Below are 22,044 nucleotides of genomic sequence, written 5' to 3'. Positions count from 1 at the left end.
AAATTTCCTAGGTCTTTCTTTTTTATTTTTTTTTTGTCTTGGCCGAAAGTTTCATGAAGAACTCCTAGGTTTTTAAGCAATCTAACCTCATGGAAGAACATATGAACTATTATACCACAGGTGAGGGGAAACTTACATATTTTCGCTTGTTGTTCCTTAAGAAAATGATACCCTTGTGAGGAGGAAGAAGAAACTTTTCTTCCTAGTTTTCCCTTTTTGTTTTCTTCTTCTTGTAAGAGATAATCCTTGAGACTCCTTCTTGGAAATTTGTTTTCTTAGGGAGGAAACCTTAACTTGACTTTTGAGAATGAGGGAGAGGAGCTCTAAGTTTCGGTGGAGAAGGAAAAAGGAGGAGGAAGAAGGAGGAAGAAGAAGAATTAGCAATTCTCTTTCTCTTTTCTCCTCTAAATCCTATTTATTCATCATGGGAATGAATCATGTCCTTATTCATTCCCCCTTAAATCCTCTATCTCTTCCCTCTTTAATTCCCATGAAAATTAGAAGGAAAAGAGGGTAGGAAGGCAATTTGCCTTTTTCTTGCCCCCTCTCTTAACCAAGAGGAAGAGAAGGTAAGCAACTTGGTTTTCTCTTGCTCTTTTACTTAGTTCTTTCTTCTCACCTTTAACTACAATTTCCTTTCCTTTCTATCCATCTATTATTCATTATTCTAGTGGTTATCATACACCAATTTAACTCTATTATTTGTGGGAGGTTCAAGGTTCAAACCTTCACCTCTCTTTCTTTTTATTTCTATTATTTCTTTTGATTCCTCTTACTTTTATGCTCTAACGAAAAATAATACCCATATCTTATAATTTCGTGGGTGTTACACTACATGGGTACTACTGCAAAAGTAGCAGCTGTTGTAGTGGGAGATGTTAATCCTAAGATAGGAATAAAAATGAATTTTGAGAAATTGTCTATATATACCAAGTTTAGAAAGAATTCAATTTCGGTTTCTAAACTATCAAAAAATAGATATTCTGTCTATTTTGATAACAAACTTGTTATCAAGAAAAATAAGAAAATTATCCGTTCCGGTACATTGGTTGATAATTTATAAATCCAATAACTCCCACGATGCAATAAATAACACATCTTCTAACTTTAAGAGAAAGCAACCTTCGAAAATGAACCAATTATATCTTTGGCATCTAAGGCTAGGTTATATTAACTTGAGTAGGATTCATTGGTAGCTGATAAACTTTTGGGTTCATTGGTAGTGGAAATCTTTCCAACTTGCGAGTCTTACTTGGAAGTAAAAATAACCGAGAAGCTTTTAAGTCTATGGGGTATGGAGCCAAAAATATATTGGAATTGGTTCATTCTGATTTGTGTGGTCCTATGACTATCCAGACAAGAGGTAGTTTCGAATATTTCATCTATTTTATAAACAGCTATTCGAGACACAGATAGATTTACTTGATACACTTCAAGTCTAAGTGCTTTGATTAGTTCAAAGAGTACGAGGCTGATGCGGAGAAATGTCAAAGTAAAAATATCAAGACACTACGGTGAGATCGTAGTAGTAAGTACCTCTTGGGAGAATTTAGGAGTCACTTATCAGAAGTAGGGATTTAATCCCAACTAACTGCACTTGGTACATCCCAACAGAATGGTGTAGTAGAAAGAACGTATACAACTCTTATTGAATAATTAGATCAATGATGAGTTATTTAGAAAATTACCAAATTCGTTTTAAGGATATACACTGGAACCGGATGAGAACATAGTACCTTATAAGTCAGAACTCTCTACTCCCACAGAATTACAGAATGGGCATAAGCCTAGTCTAAAGCATATTCGGATTTGGGTGGTCTTGCACGTGAGAGACACTGAAAAGTTGGACTTGAGTTAACTTGTTTGTGAGTTATCCTAGAAAAATGAAAAGAGGTTTGTAGTCCTTAAAATCGGAAGGTCATTGTTGGCACCAATGCCCGATTTTAGAAAAGGACTATACTATGAACCATAAGCCCATAAGTAAATTTGTTCTTAAGAAAATAATAAAGGATATGTCTAATCTAGTACCAACTGTACAAGATGAAATATCACAAAAAACAGTAACACGTATCACAATTGATACACAAACAGTGCCTCGTCGTAGTGGGAGGGTTGTGAGGCAACTTGAGAGATTCATGTTTTTGGGAGAGTCTTCGGACTTGATCCCGTGTAAACATGAACCTGATCCCCAGACATACGACGAAGCACTCCAAGATAAAGATGCAGCATCTTTGCAAAAAGCAATGAATACAAAATTAGAATATATGTATTCTAATAAAGTCTAGGAGCTTATAGAATCACCAAATGGTGTAAAAGCCATTAAGTGAAAATAGGTCTACAATAGGAAAAGAGGATAGACGGGAAGGTGGAAACTTTCAAAGCAAGACTTGTTGAAAAAGGAAACTTTTTACCGGTAGCCATACTTAATTCTATTCGGATTCTTTTATCTATTATGAGATTTGACAAGTGGATGATAAGACAGCTTTGCTTAATAGAAGTCTTGAAGAAAGCATCCATAAGCAACTAGTAGGGGTTTATTGCAAATGGCAAAGAACATCTTATGGACTGAAGCAAAGCTTCAAGGTCTTGGACATCTGGTCTAATGAAGTAATCCAGACCTATGGAATTATTTAGTGACCGGATAAGTGTTATGTATACAAGAAGTGTGATGGAAACATGGTGGTATTTCTTGTACTATACGTAGATGACATTTTTGGTAGTTGGAAACAATATCAAAGTGTTGTCAGAAGTAAGGGTACGGTTGTCCAAGTAATTCGATATGAAGGACTTGGGAGAATGCACACATATTCTCACGATCAAGGATTGCAAGAAAAGAATATTATGCTTATCCCAAGCTTCATATATCGAAACAATCCTTACTCGTTTTAAGCATGCAAAATTCCAAGAAAGGTTTCTTACCTTTTCAGCATGGAGTAACTTTATCTAAAAGAGATGTCTCCAAACACATCAAAGGAAATAGAGGAAATGAAAGCAACTGCTTATGCTTCGGCTGTCGGAAGCCTAATGTATGCTATGCACGAGATCAGAAATCTGTTTTGCCGAGGGCATAGTAAGCAGATATCTAAGTAACCCTAGACAAGGACATTGGACTGCGATAAAGCATATATTAAAGTACCTTTGAGGCACTAGAGATTATATGCTAGCTTACAAGGCAGATAATTTGGTCCCTATGGGTTGCACGGATTTTAACTTCCAATCAGATAGGGACAATAGTAAGTCGACCTCGGGATTTTGTGTTTACTTTAGGAGGTGAAGTCATAACTATGGAAGAGTGATAAGTAAAGGTGCTTTTTCAGACTCTACCATAAGAAGCTGAATAAGTGGCAGCCCCTGAAGCAGTCAGAGAAGCTGTATGGCTCAGATACTTCATGATGGACTTAGACATGTTTTCTGGTTTGCCCAAAAATTATTACAATTTATTGTAATAATAGTGGTGCAGTAGTAAACTCAAAGAAACCATAAGTCCATAAGGCAAGTTAACACAATAGAGCGTAAGTACCACCCAATACGAGACATCGTATAACGAGAAGAAGTTGTTGCCGCCTATATTGCATCAAGTGATAACTTGTAGATCATTTCACTAAGGTCCTTAAGGCAAGAGCTTTTGATGGACATGTTGAATGGATGGGAATCAGATGTATGGAAACATTTATGGCAGCATAGTCTTTTAGTATAAGTGGGAGATTGTTGGAGTGTATACTAAAAGCCTAGCTTTTGTATAAACATTTATAAGAATCACATTGGTCAAGTGTCTACATTTATATATACTAAATGTAGATGTTTAATTAATTTATATTGTAGATAACATAGTGTGTGGTGTCACACATAGAAGATCGTGTTATCGGTTCTTTATAAATTAAAAACAGTAGCTCACGACCAAGATGGAAATGAACAAACCATTGGAAGGTCGTAGTGTAATTAGGTATTAGTTTATCTTAACTATATAATTACACTAGTACACTTAGAGTGTATTGAGCAGGACCATTTAAGGTAAGTTCTTTTTATACTGATTTAATAAAAGAACTAGACCTTAGTTATTATGGAAGTGTGTGTGCTCTTAATCCTAATATAATAACAAGCACATATATTTAATATTTATTTCTTTGACTTATCAAAGGGCGAGATTAGTTCGATAAATCAATAAACCCGATAAGTTGGGAAATGATATCACTTATAGTGTGTGTTGTTGATTATAAAAGGAAATTATGTCCTAGTGATCTTGGTTGATAATGTCCCCAAGAGGAGCTCATAAGGATTGTTATGTTAAACCCTGCAGGAGGACTTAGTCCGACATGACGATAAGGTTGAGTGGTACTACTCTTGGAACTAAGATATTAATTAAGTGAGTTGTCAGTAACTCATTTAATTAATGGATATTCGACATCTTAAACACAGGGAGATTAACACACTCATAATAAGAAGGAGCCCAAAATGTAATTTGGGATTGGTGCGGTAGTTAAATAATAATTCTTTAGTGGAATGAATTATTATTGATGAAATTAAGTTGAGTGTTCGGGGCGAACACGGGAAGCTTAATTTCATTGGGAGACCAAAACCAATTCTTCGTCTCGGTCCCTATCATTGCCACTTGTATATAGAGATTTATACCCACCACATACCCACCTTCTTACCCATCCTAATAGGGCCGGCCAAGCTAGCTTGGAACCCAAGCTAGGGCCGGCCAAGACCAAGTGGATGAGCGAAGTTGGTGACCGTCCAAAGCTTGGGTCCCAAGCTTAGGTGGCCGACCACTAGAATATTAAAAATGATTTTTATTAAAATTATTTCTTATGTGGATATCATGGTTTTAAAAGAGAGTTTAAAATTTAAATCTTTCTTTTTATAGCTTTCTACAAAAGATTAAGAAAAGATTTGAAATATTTCCTTATTTGTAGATTGAAAGGAGATTTTAATTTTGAGAAAACTTTCCTTTTTAACCATGATCATAATTTAAAAGAGAGTTTTAAAAATTAAATATTCTCTTTTATTAGTTTCTACAAAAGATTAAGAAAAGATTTGATATCTTTTCTTATATGTAGATTGAAAAGTGATTTTAATTTTTAGAGATAACTTTCCTTTATGGAAATTATCCACATGTTTAAAAGAAAGATTTTAATTTATAAAATTTCCTTTTTATATAACCCACCATGAAGGGAAAAATTATTGGAGAACTTTTTTATAAATTTCCGGAAACAAATTAGGAAGTTTTAATTTTTGTTTTAATTAAAACTCTCCTTGTTTTGGGGAAATAAGTGGACGGCCATGAAATAATGAAAAGGAAAATTGTTTTTAATTAAATAAAATTTTCCTTTTCATGGCAAAATAATTAAGGAAGTTTTTAATTAAATTTCCTTATTTGCCAAGACCAAGGAATATAAAAGAGGAGGTAGAGGTGCCTTCATGGCGAACGACTCTATTATTTTTCTCCTCTCTTTTTCTCCTTGGGTGTGGCCGGCCCCTCCTCTTTCTCTCTTCTCCATCTTGTGGCTGAACCTCATCTCATCTTTGGAGTCCTTGTGGTGGCCGGATCTTGCTTGGAGAAGAAGGAGAGAAAAGGAGGCAATATTTCTAGCATCCCTTGGAGCTTGGTGGTGGCCGAACCTCTTCATCTTTGGAGGAGCTTTTGGTGGCCGAAACCTAGAAGGAAGAAGAAGGTGCTTGGTGGTTCTCATCTCAGAAGATCGTTGCCCACACAACGCCCTAGGTTAGAAGAGGAATACGGTAGAAGATCAAGAAGTTATTTTTACTTACAAAGAAAGGTATAACTTGTAATTATTTTCCGCATCATACTAGTTTTTCTTTGTATAATTATTTTTGGAAATACCAAACACAAGAGGCATATGATTCTAGAGTTTTTGGATTTGTTTCAATTTTTTTTTTCTTTTTTTTTTTTCGAATTTGCGATTCGATTGTTCTTTTTGGTTAAACCTAGAATTATTTATGGAAATTAAATATTAGCTTTCCTTAAAAGGCTTTGTCTAGGCGGTGGTGGTTGCTCCCATATCCAAGAAGGCCATGTGCCTTGCCATGTAGTCCTGGAAGCCAATTTTGGAAATTAATATTTAATGGAATTAATAACATAGGTGGATTTGAATCAATAGTGTTAAGTTCTGCCTGCGATTCAAATCTAAACCATTAAGAACAGATAAGTTAAATTTGGAATCAATGATGTTAAGTTCCGTCTGTGATTCGTAATTTAACTTCTAAAGAACACAATAGGTTATTTAAGGAAAGGTTCGACACTTGTACAAAATTTTTATACAGTGGAACTGGTACGATTTTCCTAGGACTAACCAACAACTAGCATGTAGGTCAACTCGATGACTTGATCTCACAAGTCATGGATATAGAGATATCAAGTTGACACATGGGTATGCATTGGAGAATGTATACTGAATGACCCGCCATGAGAAAGTATCATGGATCGTTATATGAGTGTCATATACTTTCTCATGTAGCTATTAGTATGACTATTAGTCCTTGGACCTGAAGTCACTTTGGTTCCCTGCATATGGAGTTACATACTTTGGCTTCGTCAAACGTCACCTGTAACTGGGTGGACTATAAAGGTGATTACTGGGTATGTGACAAATTATGCGGAGGGATGTGAGTGATGTAGATGGGATCTATCCCTCCTATATGACGGGAGTGACATCACTATTCTTGATAGAGTGAGACCACTAAGTGCATGGCCATGTCCAAATGAGTCAATATGAGATATCATTGTTTGGTTCGCTGCATATCCTCACATCTCATATATCGATGATCCCTTGAATGAGATGGAATCGTTATAGTATCCAATACCCAAGACCACCATTTACGTAAAATACATGCCCTAACTGCGATCTAGAATTGTTCTTATCAATTTGGAAGCTTGCACCGCTGTAACCCTTTACAGCAACAGTTGTAACCCTTTATAACATGCTCTTTATTACTTCCAAAGATCAAGAAATAATCTCGAATTCTTCTCAAGTACTTAAGAATATTCTTAACTATTGTCCAGTGACCTTCATCTGGATATGAATGGTATCTTCTTGTCATGCTTAACGCATACGAGGCATCTGGACGAGTATAAAACATGGCGTACATAATAGACCCTATAGTACATGCATAAGGAATTTAATCCATGCGGTCCCTTTCTTCCTTAGAAGAAGGATATTGAGTTTTGAAAGACTCACACCATGTGACATCGGTAGGAATCCCTTCTTGGAATTCTTCATGACAAAACGTATAAGTACCTTGTCAATATATGTACTTTGGCTTAGACCAAGCCATCTCCTGAATCTATCTCTATTGATCTTGATGTTGGGTTCTTCGAGCCGTGAAAATCGCTTTTTCGAGTCGCGAAAACCCCGAAAGCCCCGCCACCGGATCCGTGCGAAGAAAAATAAAACAAAAATTATGAGTACGAGTTTACAAACTCTAGATCTACACTAGATAAGATTGTTACCCTCTATGCGATGCCCTTCGCTATCCCGCTAGTCCAACGGTTTGCCGGATCTCGAGATTGTCAAAGTAGACAACCCTCTAGAAGTATCCACATGAACACAAGAAGGAGATCACCAAACTAAAGTGTGCTAGCACCTTAGTAGGGTTCGGCAAGATGAGGAGAAGAAGAGCAAGAAGAGAGAGCACTTGGAGGAAGAAGATGTGAATCAATACAATTGAATGAAAAATTCATTCTTTCCCATCAAAAGTGGCCAGCCATATTCATGAAGTTGTAACCCCCATTTTTGCATTAAGTGTGGCCATTAAAGAGATTTGTAACCTCCATGAGGTGGCACACACATGTGCTAAACATGATGATGTGGCACCTCATCATTGGCCACTTAATGCCAAGTCACAAATGATGTGTCATAAAGTCATGTCAAACTTGACTCTTCCTCTTCCTCTCAAGTGAAGTCAAACTTGACTTAATCTCTCTCATGGTTGATCTAATCCAACCATTTAATTCAAGCCAATTTAATATAATGAATCTAATTCATTTAATTAAATTGATTCAATGAGTCATAATCTAAATTAGACTCATTGAACACATGAATCAACTTGAGTCCAACTCAATTAGCCCAATTAGGATTACTCTTAATCCAATTTGATTCATCAAATGAATCTAATCCTCTTGGTTCATCATATGAACCTAATCTCCATCTAATTGTCCTTAGTGTGTGACCCTATAGGTTCTTGTAACGTTGGCAATGCCCCTAAACCCATTTAGGAGCATAAGTAATGAGCGGTATCTAGAAACACATCATTACTACCCAAGTTACAAGAATGTTGAGATCCAACATCACCTTGTGACTACTAATTGTGACACCTCAAAAAATATGACAAGTGTCCTTCTATCCTAGACATCTAGATTGATCAATGTGAGGCATAGACCGTGTCATCCTTTGACCAATCTAAATCTTGAACTCCAAGTAGACTCACTAAATCAAATGAGCTCAATATCTCATATTGACTTATTTGGGCATGGCCATGCACTTCGTGGTCTCACTCTATCAAGAATATCGATGTCGCTCCCGTCATATAGGAGGGATAGATCCCATCTACACCGCTCACATCCCTCTTCATAATTCGTTACATACCCAGTAATCGCCTTTATAGTCCACCCAGTTACGGGTGACGTTTGACGAAACCAAAGTACATAACTCCTTATGTAGGGATCCATGGTGACTTCAGGTCCAAGGACTAGTAGTCATACTAATAGCCACATGAGAAAGTATATGACACTCATATAACGATCCATGATACTTTCTCATGGCGGGTCATTCAATATACATTCTCCAATGCATACCCATGTGTCAACTTGATATCTCCATATCCATGACTTGTGAGATCAAGTCATCGAGTTGACGTACATGCTAGTCTTATTGCATTAACATTGTCCCTGAATGTTAACACTCGACTATGAATGATTAAGAGTAGTTTTCCCTATATCATCTCACTATCGGTTCAACTAACCGATTGATATAGGTGAGAAGTTCTACTCAAGGACGCTATTATACTTAGTTTATTTGGCACAAATACAAGTAAGTATAATAACCAAAAAGAAATGCCTTTATTTATATAAGAATATGATACAACAAGTCCATAATACAATCATCAAATGATTGGCTCTAGGGCTCTAACTAACACTTGATGCATAAAATATAGGCTACTTCACCTAAGTCCTTCATTGAGAAACAATTCCCAAGCCAAGTCTTCACTGATTGAAGAGTAGGGATATTATTTCCAATGAGAAGTATGTTATCTACATACAATATAAGAAAGATGACTATGCTCTCACTAACCTTCTTGTAGACACAAGGTTCATCTTCATTCTTAATGAAACCAAACGTTTTGATCGCATCATCGAATCAAAGATTCCATCTTCTAGAAGTTTGCTTTAATCCATAAATGGATTGTTGCAATCACACACCTTTCCAGCATGCTCTGGATCGATAAAACCCTCAGGTTGTGTCATGTACACATCCTCGAGTAGATTTCCATTAAGAAATACGATTTTGACATCCATCTGCCAGATCTCATAATCATAGTAAGTTGCAATTGCAAGCATGATCCCAATAGACTTGAGCATCATAACTGGTGAAAAGGTTTCATCATAGTCTATACTATGAATTTGTTTGAATCCTTTAGCTACTAATCTACCTTTATAGGTATATGCCTTTCCATGTCAGTCTTCACCTTAAAGACCCACTTACACCCAATGGGTTTGATCCCTTCAGCTAGATCAACCAAAGTCCATACTTAGTGTACATGGATTCCATTTCAGATCTCAGAATCTGAGCTCTGTACAACTTCCTGATAAGATGTGGGCTCGTTGAGACCAACTAGCACTACATCACCATTGTCAGACAAGAGAAAAAAATATCTCTCAAGTTGATGATGGGTCTTATCAGATCTAGGTAGAGCTTGTGCTACTTGAACAGGTTGTTGTTCCACAACTTCTTACGATGTAACAAAATCATGATCCACAACATCTTGTGGTACTGTCTAATTTGCATCAAGGCTTCGGTGCTAGTTTGTGTATCTTGAATTTCTTTAAAATTGACTTTACTCCCACTTGTTTTTCTAGAAATAAACTCCCTTTCTAGAAAGACATCATTACTGGCAACAACCACTTTGCCTTGTGTGCGATTATAGAAGTAATATCCCTTTGTTTCCTTGGGATATCCAACAAAATAACACTTGTTTGATTTGGGTCCTAGTTTATCTGAGACTTGTCATCGAACGTAAGCCTCACAACCCCAAACTTTCATAAAAAACATCTTAGGACTCTTCCCTATCCATATTGTATATGGTGTCATTATGACGGCCTTGGATGGAACTCGGTTAAGTGTGAAAGTGACTGTCTCTAGAGCATGTCCCCAGAAGGAAGTAGGAAGATCTGTATGACTCATCATCGATCGTACCATATCTAATAAAGTACGGTTCCTCCTTTCTGATACACCATTCCATTATGATGTTCCAGGTGGAGTGAGTCGAGATATGATCCCACACTCAACGAGATGGTCATAAAACTCTTGGTTAAGGTATTCCCCACCTTGTTATGATCAAAGCATCTTAATACTCTTACTAACACTACAACAAAAACTGCAAATGACAATGGATATTATCCGTTGTCGTAGGGTCAAAAAACCGTTGTAACTTAGGGTGTTGTAGAATGTATTGCCCTACGACAACGGTTTTGAATCCGTTGTCTTTGTTGACATTTGACAACGATTTTTATCCGTTATTGTTTATATGCCCAAAATTTGGCTACGAAGGATATGACAACGTTTTAAAACCGTTGTGGTAGATAATTTCAACAACAGAAATAAAACGTTGTTGTAGACATTTTTTACAACAGGTATAAACTGTTGTGGTAGATAATATTTGACACGTTTTGTTTTTTTACAACAATTTTAATATATTTTACAACGGATAAAACCATTGTCTTTTATCACTTTTTACAAAAAAATTTCGTTGTGGTTTACCTAGTTTTTACAATATTTTTAACTGTTGTCTTTAATGTTTATTAATACCAAACAACCAATCTTATTTTACTATAAGCAAATCACCAATACAAAACTAAATATTTACTACATTAAATCCTAAATAAACATCCATATATAATTCATCTTGTAGCCACATATACAAAAATATACAAAATGAGTTGTTACTCATCAAAATACACATGTTTTCCATTACTCTCCATATACATTAAATCACATGTTTTCCATTTGCTATTCTCCATATGGCTTTTAATTTACAAATTAGCAAGGCAAGCTACAACCTAACAAAGCTCACTTCTTGCATAAAAAAAACTCAAGCCTCACGAATTGCCCGACCTGCAAGAGAAAATTTAACAAAACTTATCAAATTCCAGAATTCCAAAAGGAGAATGTAATTAACCAATCTGTAGTGCATTGAAAGAAAAAACAAACCAGATGAAGGAAACAAAAAGAGGTGTTTATTAGAGAATAACAGTACATGGAATCTACTAGAACCAGTGATACGTAACTTAGCATAGTTTATTAAATAATTAGCACTGCATGCAGCTAACATTATTTAAGTGAACTATCATCCAAGATCAATAGAATCCATGCAAAGCGCATTACATCCATTAACAACTTGAAACAAAATATTCATGCAATTTTCTGTGCCATTTTCCAGACTGCATTACCTTTGAGACCTGGTAGGCACAATATGCTTTTCCATTTTGCAAGTAACAAGTTACCAGGAGCTGCAAATTGATCTGCAATAAATAGACCCATCACAAAAGCATAAGTGAAAGTAAAAAACATGGGTTCAAAATCTTCCAATTAAAACTTGAACCAAAAGAATTGGATCATCATGATGAGTTATGGTATCAACCAAAACACTTGCCTAGCTATTCAAGTATTCAGTCTTTTCATTTTTGTCAAGTTTGGATACATATGACATTACTGGAAGGGTTTGTGGATCCATAAATCTGAACTTGTCCCTAATGAACAGATTAGGGATAAGTTAACTAATAGAATACTAATAAGTTAATTAGTAAAACGTAAGAACAGTGCAATAAATATTAATAAGTAAGAGAATTACTCAATATAAGGATCAACGTCAACATCATTTTCCAAGACATAACGATGTGCTTGATGCAATGGACTATGCACCAGAGCAGTGTAACCACTGATGAAGTGATACATTGTTTGCGGAAAGTAAGTTTGCTAACTAGTGGAAGCATGCCAAAAGCATCACATGCCAAGAGGATGACATTCTTAGGGTGCGGACCAACACACGGTATCTTCGCATTAGGAATATACTCAATTGGATATGAAGCTCGAGTGTTCTCTGCAACATCAACAATTCCATTGAACCAGATTCCCTTTCACACAATGCCAATTCACTCAAGAAGTTTGTTTCATCTTGTTAATCACCTATAATAGAGTTATTAGAGTAGTCTACTTCCCTAGTGTGTTCATCGAAAACGACGTTTTCCAACACTGCAAGAAATTTGCAAACATTAGGATAAAAAAATATGAATGGTTCCAGTTCAAAGTGCATGTCGAGTTTGATAGGGCACTTGCCGGTTCCAAATTTGATGGCATTCCAAATGTCAGGTTCCTTCTCCTTTGATAGGTCGATTCATTTTGCATAGCAACCTCCTTCAATGTTTGAAATACCATTTTCACTCCATTAATGCTCATCATCGCCAATAAGAAGCCTGTTGTGGTCTGTAGACAGAGTAGTTTTCCCTATGCCTAAAACAACAAAGCAAAAGTCATAAGAACAAAGAAGCCATATGGCGAAAACACTGTAGTGTAACATAATTCTACACATTTACACATGGAATGCTTCTAGTTAAGTTGCAAAGGGCAGTATAGTAACCATGCAATGGCAGGTGATGTGCCAGAATCTTGTCCGACCAACACTTACCTAATAGTCCAAAGAAGAGGGAAACATCACCATCTTTGCCCATATTGTTGCTAGAGTGCAGGGAGAGAATGTTTCTTTTAGGCATTAGATAGTGCATCACACCGAACAAACCCTTCTTCATCTCCCCGACATACTGTGTGCCAAGGATGACCATTTCTTTCCTATCAAGATTAAGATCAATGCTGGTGGAGGTAGTCATGTAGTGTGTGTATCAATTAAATGGAAACTGGCCAGCATTGTAAATAGTGAAGTCCGGAGTACTGAAATCCTCCAGTTCTTCAGGCGTAGGACGGATGCACCTGCGATTCTTCCAATTATTTCATGCAAAAGAGAGTTTTTCTTCTTCTAGTTTACATGTTTTCCCTTGGCATTAAGGAGAGAAAGAGGAGCTAGTTAGCTCACTAACACTAATATATGCATATGTATGATCCAGCCTGCTACTAACACAACTATGATTCACTACTACAGATCAACAGAACCAACGCAAAGATGACTTATCTGGATTACTGTCGAACTGTAGAATTGAAGAACATCTTTAGCATTCTTATTAGTAGTATTTTTCACTTACATGTTGTGCATGAACAGGGAATGATAGGCCCTTGCAGCGACAATTTGAACTTTGATTCGATGCTCGGGATCCCAGTTGAGGAATTGGTCATTCACAAATACCTTGTATCATTCAGATGGCATATTAGGATCTATGAGGAATTACATCAAACACTTAATGTGCATGTGTACCTTATCCAAAGAGTTGAGGTAATCGACAGCCCTCTCCCTGTTCACCAGTAAGGTGTGCTCATCCATCTCTATGTTCGGTGAGCCTTTGCGTGAATAGTGCACATACATTTTGAGAAGGAACCATCAATGGAAGGATCATGAATTAGTTGTGTGAACTTACTTTCCCCACCAAAGCTCATTGGCAGTGGTTTCATCCTTGACGATGCGCTTGTCCCTCGGTGAACGACCAGTCTTCACGCCGGACAAGGTAGCCAAGGCTCCAGTCGATGTTATGAATGATCCATGTTCATGTTTTATGGCTTGCTCGTAGAGTTCTACAAGAAATTTGTGATTCTTTCAATGAGAATGAAATGTGATGATTTGAGTGATGAAGAGGAGATGAGAGCAGATACCGGGCGGGAAGAGGTTGTAGAGGACATGGGTAAACTTGAGGGCGCTGTCGCTGACGCTGATGGTCGGTGTCAAGTAGTGGTGGTGCTCAGGGGCGACCTTGGTCGCCTCCGCCTTCCTAGCCGGATCGGCCCTGTCTCCCTCGTCAGTGACGCCAATGAATCACTGCGCACATCATGATTTCATTACAAGAAACGTGGGAGAAAGATTGGATTCCACCTTCTTGTTCTCAAGAATTGTTTCCTTTTAGGTTTAGAAAAATCGATCCGGCGGTGGTCCACCAGTATCCAACAAGGTGTAACACCCACAAAAAGAAATTATAAGATAAGTATATGGGTGTTATTGGCTTTAGGACATAAAAGAAGAAGAATCAAAGAAAAAGAAATAAGAGAAATAAAAAGAAGAGGTGAAGGTTTGAACCTTGAACCTCCCACCAAGGATAGAAATAAAATTTATGTATGTTAACCACTAGGATAATGAATAATATGTGAAAGGGAAATGATGGGAATTGTAGTTGAAAGTAAAGTTAAAATTTAGTGAAGGAACAAAGGGAAAATCAAGTGGCTTTCTTCCCTTGTTTACCTCTTGGTTAAGAAAGAAAAGTAGCAAAAGACAAGTTGTCTTTCTCCCTTTCCTTCTCTATTTTCATGGGGTTTAAGAGGGAAGTAAAGAGATGAATTTAGGGAAAGGAATGAAGACATATTCTCATTAAGAAAATACATGCATGAATTAAGGAGGAAGGGAAGCAAAGTTCATTTTGGTAACTTCCACCTACTTAGCATAAAAGGGAAAGGAACTAAAGGATTTCATTTTTTTTCCCTTCTCCCTCACCCTTGCCGAGACTAGCATCCTCCTCCCTCATCTGCACAAGCCAAGTTTAGGTTTCTCCATAAGAGAAAACTAAACTACAAGAAGGAGCCTTCAAGGTGTGCCTTTCTAAGCAAGAGAAATCGAAAGGAGTGCTAGAAGAAGAGGCTCCCTACTTCCTCTTCACCAAGGGTACAATTTCTTAAAGATTAACAAGTGATTTCTAGGTAAGCTTCCCCTCACCTGTGGTACAATAGTTTGTATGGTTTTTCATGGAGTTAGATCGCTTAAGAACCTAGGACTTGCCTTAAGAAAATTCGGCCAAAAGAAGAAGAGGAGTTTAAGAAAATTGTAACTAGATATGCTTACTATTTTTCTTGTGATATGTATTTTATGTAAAAGGTTAATCTAAGGTTTCCATGCTAGAATAAATGATGAAAACTTAGATCCATAAGCTTTAAACTTTCGGCCAAGCATGAACAAGAATATTTGGTAAGTTTAAGACTCAAACTAAGCATGTTCCTTATTCTTGAATTATGTAACCTATGATAATGATGTTGTTAACTTTTTCTCTTACTCGTATATTGTTGAAACTCCATTTTCATGCCCATGACTATTCGGCCATGTAAGAAGAAAAGGCTTAAGAGAGTTTTAAATTTAGGGCTAAGCATGCTAAGATTTTTCCTAAGACAAGGTATGAAGTTTTATGCCATGATTGTATGTTAGTTATAAATTCTACTTCATGCTTATAAGGATTAGGTTATGATGAGATTTGAAGTCTAGGAAAATTTAAACTAAGGCTAGGAAGCTCATGACTTTCTTGATAAAATAATATGAAACTAGTGGATGTTTTTATGGTTGTTTGTTGCATAGAATTTTGAGTACATGTAACTTTCGGCCACACTAAGTTTTAAAGCTAGTAGGGGTAGATTTTTAACTAAATTTATTCATGTTGCTCCTTGTTATGATGTCATGAAAATTGTGTAAGGTTTTCCATGCTTTTAGGCCATATGAAAAGTAAAAACCTAACTCACATGTTTCGGCCTCCTTGGAATTTAAAGGACAAGGAAAACTTAGAACCTAACTTATATATGTTCATGATGCTTCTTGCGGTAAGTACTATGATATATAGTTATGGTTCCATGCTCTTATGCCACTAGAAATGTAGTACATGTTTATTAGGGTTCGGCCAATAATAGTACAAAGGCCTAGAGAAAAATGTGAAACCAACTTACAAATGTTCATGATGTTTTTTTTTTGTGATAAGTACCATGAAATGTAGTTGTGATTCCTATGCTCTTATGTCACAAAAAAACCTAGTTCTATGATTTATATGTTTCAGCCACTACAAGTTTAAAAGCCTAGAGAAAACTTAGAACCCAACTTATATATGCTTATGATGCCTTGTGATATATGCTATGAAATGTAGTTGTGGTTACCATGCTCTTATGCCATTATAAACCTAATTCCATGAGTTGTAGGTTTCGGCCACCTTGAGTTAAGGGGTCTAGGAAGCTTGGAATTTAAAACTAATAGGCTTTTGTTGTTTCTCATGAAAAATGTATAAGATATTGGCTTAAGGTTCAACACTTCCATGCTACTTGTAACCTAGAAGGAGACATGTTAGGGTTCGGCTAGGATAGGTTTGGGAGCTTAAGGAACTTAGAAACCAAACTAAATGTGCTTAAGTGGTTCCTTATGAAATATGATATGATATGAGTTTAGGGTTTACATGTTTGCATGTTACTTAGAACTTGTTTGCTCTACATGTAAGGTTTCAGCCATGAAGAAATAGAAACCTAGGAGGGCTTAAAAATTTAGGTTAACATGCTTATGACCTTTCATATGCTAGTATGTGAAGATATCATGAGATTTTTATATTTGTATGTTGTTTAGAGATCATGCCTCTATTCATGACTTTCGGCCATATAAGTTTAGTGACCTAGATGTACCTCACATGCTATGAATGAATTATGAGATGGTATTTAACGATTCCATGAATGGTTATGTCTTTTTATGATAAGTGATATGCTCCTTTATGTATGCTTATGATCCATGTATGTGCTATGTGCTCAATCATGCATACTTTAGTATATGATAAAAATGATATGTTCATTATGCAAGCTTATGTTTCATGCATGTGCTGTGTGCCCAAATATGCATACTTTATGATATGCTAAGTGATATGTTCATGATGTATGCTATGATTCATGCATGTGCTGTGTGCCAAAAAAAATGCATATTTTATGATATGTCAAGAAACATGATATGCATGTAAGAATAAGAACTACGATATGTATGACATGCTACTTTACTTTATGTATGGCTTGTACCAAGGGTGGGCTCCATAAGCGCCCCGGGGTCGATGGACTAAGAAACGGGCCTCGTTAGGGATGAGCTCCTAAGTGCCCCTAGGTCGATGGATTAAGAAACGGGCCTAGTATGTATGCCTTGTAGGGTTCAAGACTTGCTACCTTGGACCTACATAGGACGCGCGCATTTATGTATGTGGTACAAGCCGGGATCCCAATCATGTTGAGATTGTTTAAGTATGTATTGTATAAGTTTTCAAAGACATGTTGCATATGTTGCATGATATATGTTTAGGACTTTACCTTGCTTATGCTTTATGATTATGCCATGATTTTTATGATGATGTTATGCTATGACAGGATACACTTGATGATCACGTTTACTATGCTATGATACTTTATGTTATGTATGATATGCCATGATATGCTGCTTGATATGTTGAAATTGTCTTTATACCTTATGACTTGTGATCATATATGCTTTAGGGTTTTTTTGTGAGTAGGAAAGGAACTTACTGAGCCATGAGTGCTCATAGCTTACTTTCTTGTACCACAGATAAAGGCAAGGAATGGATGTACTAGGGGAGCAGCAGGAGGGCTTGAAGGATGTGTGCGGTAGTGGACTGGCTAAAAGAAATGACCTGCTTTCATTTAATAAGAAATTTGCCATGTTGATGTTTTACTTTATGACTCCATGACTTTAAGTATGTGTTTGGTATTAAGACCCAAAATTTATGATAAGTATGCTATGTGGACCTTTTATGTCTATTGTGATTTTTAAGTAAGAAAAAGGTTTTTAAATTCTCTAAGTAAGACTTCCGCTGTGTTAAGTATGTATGCGTCGCAAGGTAACCCCCGTAGCCTTAGCAGGAGGGGCGGGGCGTTACACAAGGAATCTGGATGTTTCCCCCTTTTTTTATTATTGAGAAAGAGATGTTTATTTGGAGATTAAATATTGACCTGATGGATTGGAGCTGGAGCTTCTGGCGCTCCTCCTCTGAGATGGTGGCGAAGGCAGCGTTGCCCTGTTGCGCGCCGTCCTTGATGGGGGTGGTCAGCGCCGACCTCTTCTTCTGCAGGGAGTGCAGTTCGTCGATGGTCTTCGCCTTCACCAACAGCGCGCTGTCGTCGTGGTAGATCCCGTTCTCCGATTTCTCCCTCTCGTGCGTCTGGATCTTTGGCAGCCCATTGGAGAACGCCGCCGCTCACCAGTAAACGAGAAGGAGCACAACGTCGTATGAGGAGAGGGAAAGATAAATGGCTTAGGATTGGGAACGCGAAAACACGGCGCCGAAAAGAAAACAGCGAGGGAAAGGAAAACAATAAAGGGGGGAAATGACCAAATTCAATTACAATGGTTTTTTCAAACCTGTTGTCGTAGCCGCTAAAAACGCGGATAAAGACAACGATTTATAAAACCGTTGTAAAAAGTGTTGTCGTTTTTAAAAAAAGTCGCTCAATGACAACAGTTTTGCTAAAACCATTGTCTTTTATATTTAATGGGGAGTTCAAAGACAACGGTTTTGGAAAAAACCGTTGTCTTTGAGCAAATACGCAACGCTTTCTCTTAAAACCGTTGTCGTAGGGGTGTTGTCGTTTGCAGTTTTTGTTGTAGTGTAAGTTGGTTATGTACTTCATTCTTGAATTCTTTAAACTTTTCAAAGGATTCTGGCTTGTGCCTCATCAGATACACATAGCCATATCTACTGAAATCATCAGTGAAGGGTAATGAAGTAATAATAGCCTCCTTCAGCTGCTATTCTAAAAGGGCCACATACATCAGTATGTATGAGTCCTAATAGATCATTAGCCCTTTCGCTGCATTCAATAAATGGAGTCTTTGTCATCTCACCTTGAAGACAAGATTCGCATATCTCATATGATTCAAAATCAAATGAGTCCAAAATTCCATCCTTATAGAGTTGGGATATGCAACTCTCAATTTTGTGAACTAAGTGCGAATGCTAGAGATATGTTTAATTCAAATCATTAGACTTGAACTATTTGGTATTTATGTTATAGATTGGGTTGTCATAGTCTAGAACATAGAGTCCATTCACAAGACATGCACTACAATAGAACATTTCATTGAAATAAACATAACAACATTCGTCCTTTATTACAAATGAAAAACCTTTGTTATCCAAACAAGAAACAGAGATAATGTTCTTAGTCAAGGTAGGCACAGAATATCACTCTTTAAGTTCTAAAACATGCCCAGTGGGCAAAGATAAGGAATATGCTCCTACAGCTATAGCAGCAACTCTTGTTCAATTACCTACTCGTAGGTCCACTTTGTCCTTTGTCAATGATCTACTATTTCTTAGCCCCTTCATATTAGTACAAATGTGAAATGCACACTAGGTATCTAATACCCGTGAAGAAGAAATAGACAGATTGACTTCTATAACATATATACCTGAGGTAGAAGTCTCACTTCTCTTCCTTTTCAGTTCCTCTAGGTACACCTTACAATTCCTCTTCTAGTGTTCGGTCTCACTACAATGGAAGCAGGTTCCTTCCTTAGCATCTCCACCTTTGGGTTTCAGTGCATGAGTCTCGCCCTTTCCTTTGGCTTGGGTCTTACTCTTACCTTTAGACTTCCACTTGCCTTTGCTCTTAGACACCATCAAAATGGTACTAGGCTTTGCCTTCTGAAGGTTGAGTTCCGCAGTTCTGAACATGCTCAACATCTCAGGCAGCGGTTTGTCAATTTCATTCATGTTGTAGTTCATGACAAATTGACTATAGCTATTGGGCAATGAGTACAAGATAAGATTAGTGGCCAATTCTTGGCCTAATGGAAATCTCAATCACTGTAGGTTTTCTACATACCCAATCATTTTGAGTACATATAGCCCTATGGGACTTCCTTCTTGTATTCTGCATTGAAACAACGCTTTAGAGATCTCAAATCTCTCATGCCTTACTTGTCCTTGATATAATTGAAGGCGCTGGAATTTTCACTACAACAAAAACTGCAAACGACAACACCCCTACAACAACGGTTTTAAGAGAAAGTGTTGCGTATTTGCTCAAAGACAACGGTTTTTGCCAAAACCGTTGTCTTTGAACTCCCCATTAAATATAAAAGACAACGGTTTTGGCAAAACTGTTGTCATTGAGCAATATTTTTTTTAAACGACAACACTTTTTACAACGGTTTTATAAACCGTTGTCTTTATCCGCGTTTTTAACGTCTACGACAACAGTTTTGAAAAAAACCGTTGTAATTGAATTTGGTCATTTTCCCCCCTCGCTGTTTTCCTTTCCCTCGCTGTTTTCATTTTGGCGCCGTGTTTTTCCTTTGCGCTCCCAAACCTAGGGCAATTTTCTTTCCCTCTCCTCATACAATCTCTTCACGCCATCCCGTCGACCACTGGATCTTCCTCCACAATGGTGTGCTCTCCTCTCTCTCTCTCATTCTCACCCTCACTCTTGATTTGTCTACCTTTGCCTCCTAAAGGTTCGAGATGAGCCATGTCCTTGGTGCGCTCCTTGCATCTTCCCCTCTTCTGGCACAAGCCTAGACCCGCTGCCTGCGTGCCAATGCAGGTAGCGCAAACTTCGTCATTGACGGGAGCGACGATACGGTCTTCATCACCTTCTCCGGGATGCAAGCCGTCGCTTCATCGTCTGGCCTTGGCAGAGGGTTCTTCGAACCTGTTTCCCTATATAGCGACGCACACGACATCTTCGCACCGCTGGGAAGAGGCGAGGAGGATGACGGTGGGAAGCCGCAGCCCATGCTCCTCCAGGCCATGCTCTTCATCTCTGGGGCCGTCGCCGTTCTGGAGGTGGTGTGCGTCCTCCCGGCGATCGCTCTCGCCGCTCGTGACATCGCTGCCGCTAAGAAGCCGTTCGTCGTCCAGGGCCGCGTCTTCTGCGACACTTGCCAAGCCGGGTTCGAGACGCCGGTGTCGACCTACATCCAAGGTGAGCGTTTACTTTCCCCCTCAATGCGCTCTAGAGTGTTCCACCTTTTCTTCTTAATGGATTTTAGGGCATCAGATCATGTCTTAGTCCGGATCTGCATGTGTATGGTTAGTTGATTTGACGATTATAGGGATTGCCTTTAAATGTTGGTTCTTGTTCGGCAGATCAGGGGATGTAGTTGCGAGAAATTCTGAAATCACTTCATTTTCGTTCGGTTTGATTGCTTGCTCCATAGATCTAGTGAAAAAGAAACATAGTTACAAACATTTGCATTTTTTTTTCTACAAATTGACTGATGTCGACTATGATTATAAATTGTTTGCTTAGCACGGTCAGAATGGCGGAAATGGTGCCGTCCAGTGATTTAGGGTTTTGAAAATTAAGGATAAACCTACTTAGTTTATTATATGAGGTAAAATATTGTATTTACACTAGATGAAGACATCACAGGGTGCATGCCAGGGAAACTATCGCCTGGTATTGAAATTGGAAAGGGATCTAGCTCAAGTTAGAAAGAACTAAATGTCCTCTTGTCAACATCTAAGCTACTAAGCGTCAAAATATGAAGGAGATTACACGCTACTTTTTTTTTTTCATGTCTCTGGTTTTGAAGATAATGCAACTGTAGTCATTCTATAGCTCGTTCGGATTTGTAATTTATCTTCCACAGCAGGGTAGTGTTTGCTATCATAGATCTCAGCTCTATTCAAGTGAGGATCAGGTTTCTGAGCTACTATGAGGGCCTCTTTATAGGGTTTTCTATGGGCTACCGATCCAGCCACGATAAATATTAGGTAGTGATGGAAGAAGCTGGACCATTACAGGAGGGAAGCTGAGGAGAGCAAAGAATGAGGCACCGGATTGTATCCTAGTTGCCAAGTGAAATCTTACTTGCATTTCGGTTTTGCATCTTCTTGGGTAAGAGTTGGCTAGAGTAGGT

At 37.7% G+C, this 22,044-nt stretch overlaps 1 pseudogene; it reads right to left on the bottom strand.

The window, feature by feature from the left end:
• Positions 1–12,083: 12,083 nt before the first annotated feature.
• LOC122054928 lies at positions 12,084–20,650 on the bottom strand (annotated as a pseudogene).
• Positions 20,651–22,044: the final 1,394 nt, after the last annotated feature.

The sequence above is a fragment of the Zingiber officinale genome, chromosome 3B (assembly GCF_018446385.1).
Source record: "Zingiber officinale cultivar Zhangliang chromosome 3B, Zo_v1.1, whole genome shotgun sequence".
Taxonomy (NCBI): Eukaryota; Viridiplantae; Streptophyta; class Magnoliopsida; order Zingiberales; family Zingiberaceae; genus Zingiber; species Zingiber officinale.
Note: the sequence above shows the minus strand (reverse complement) of the source record. Positions and strands in the feature narration are given on the sequence as shown.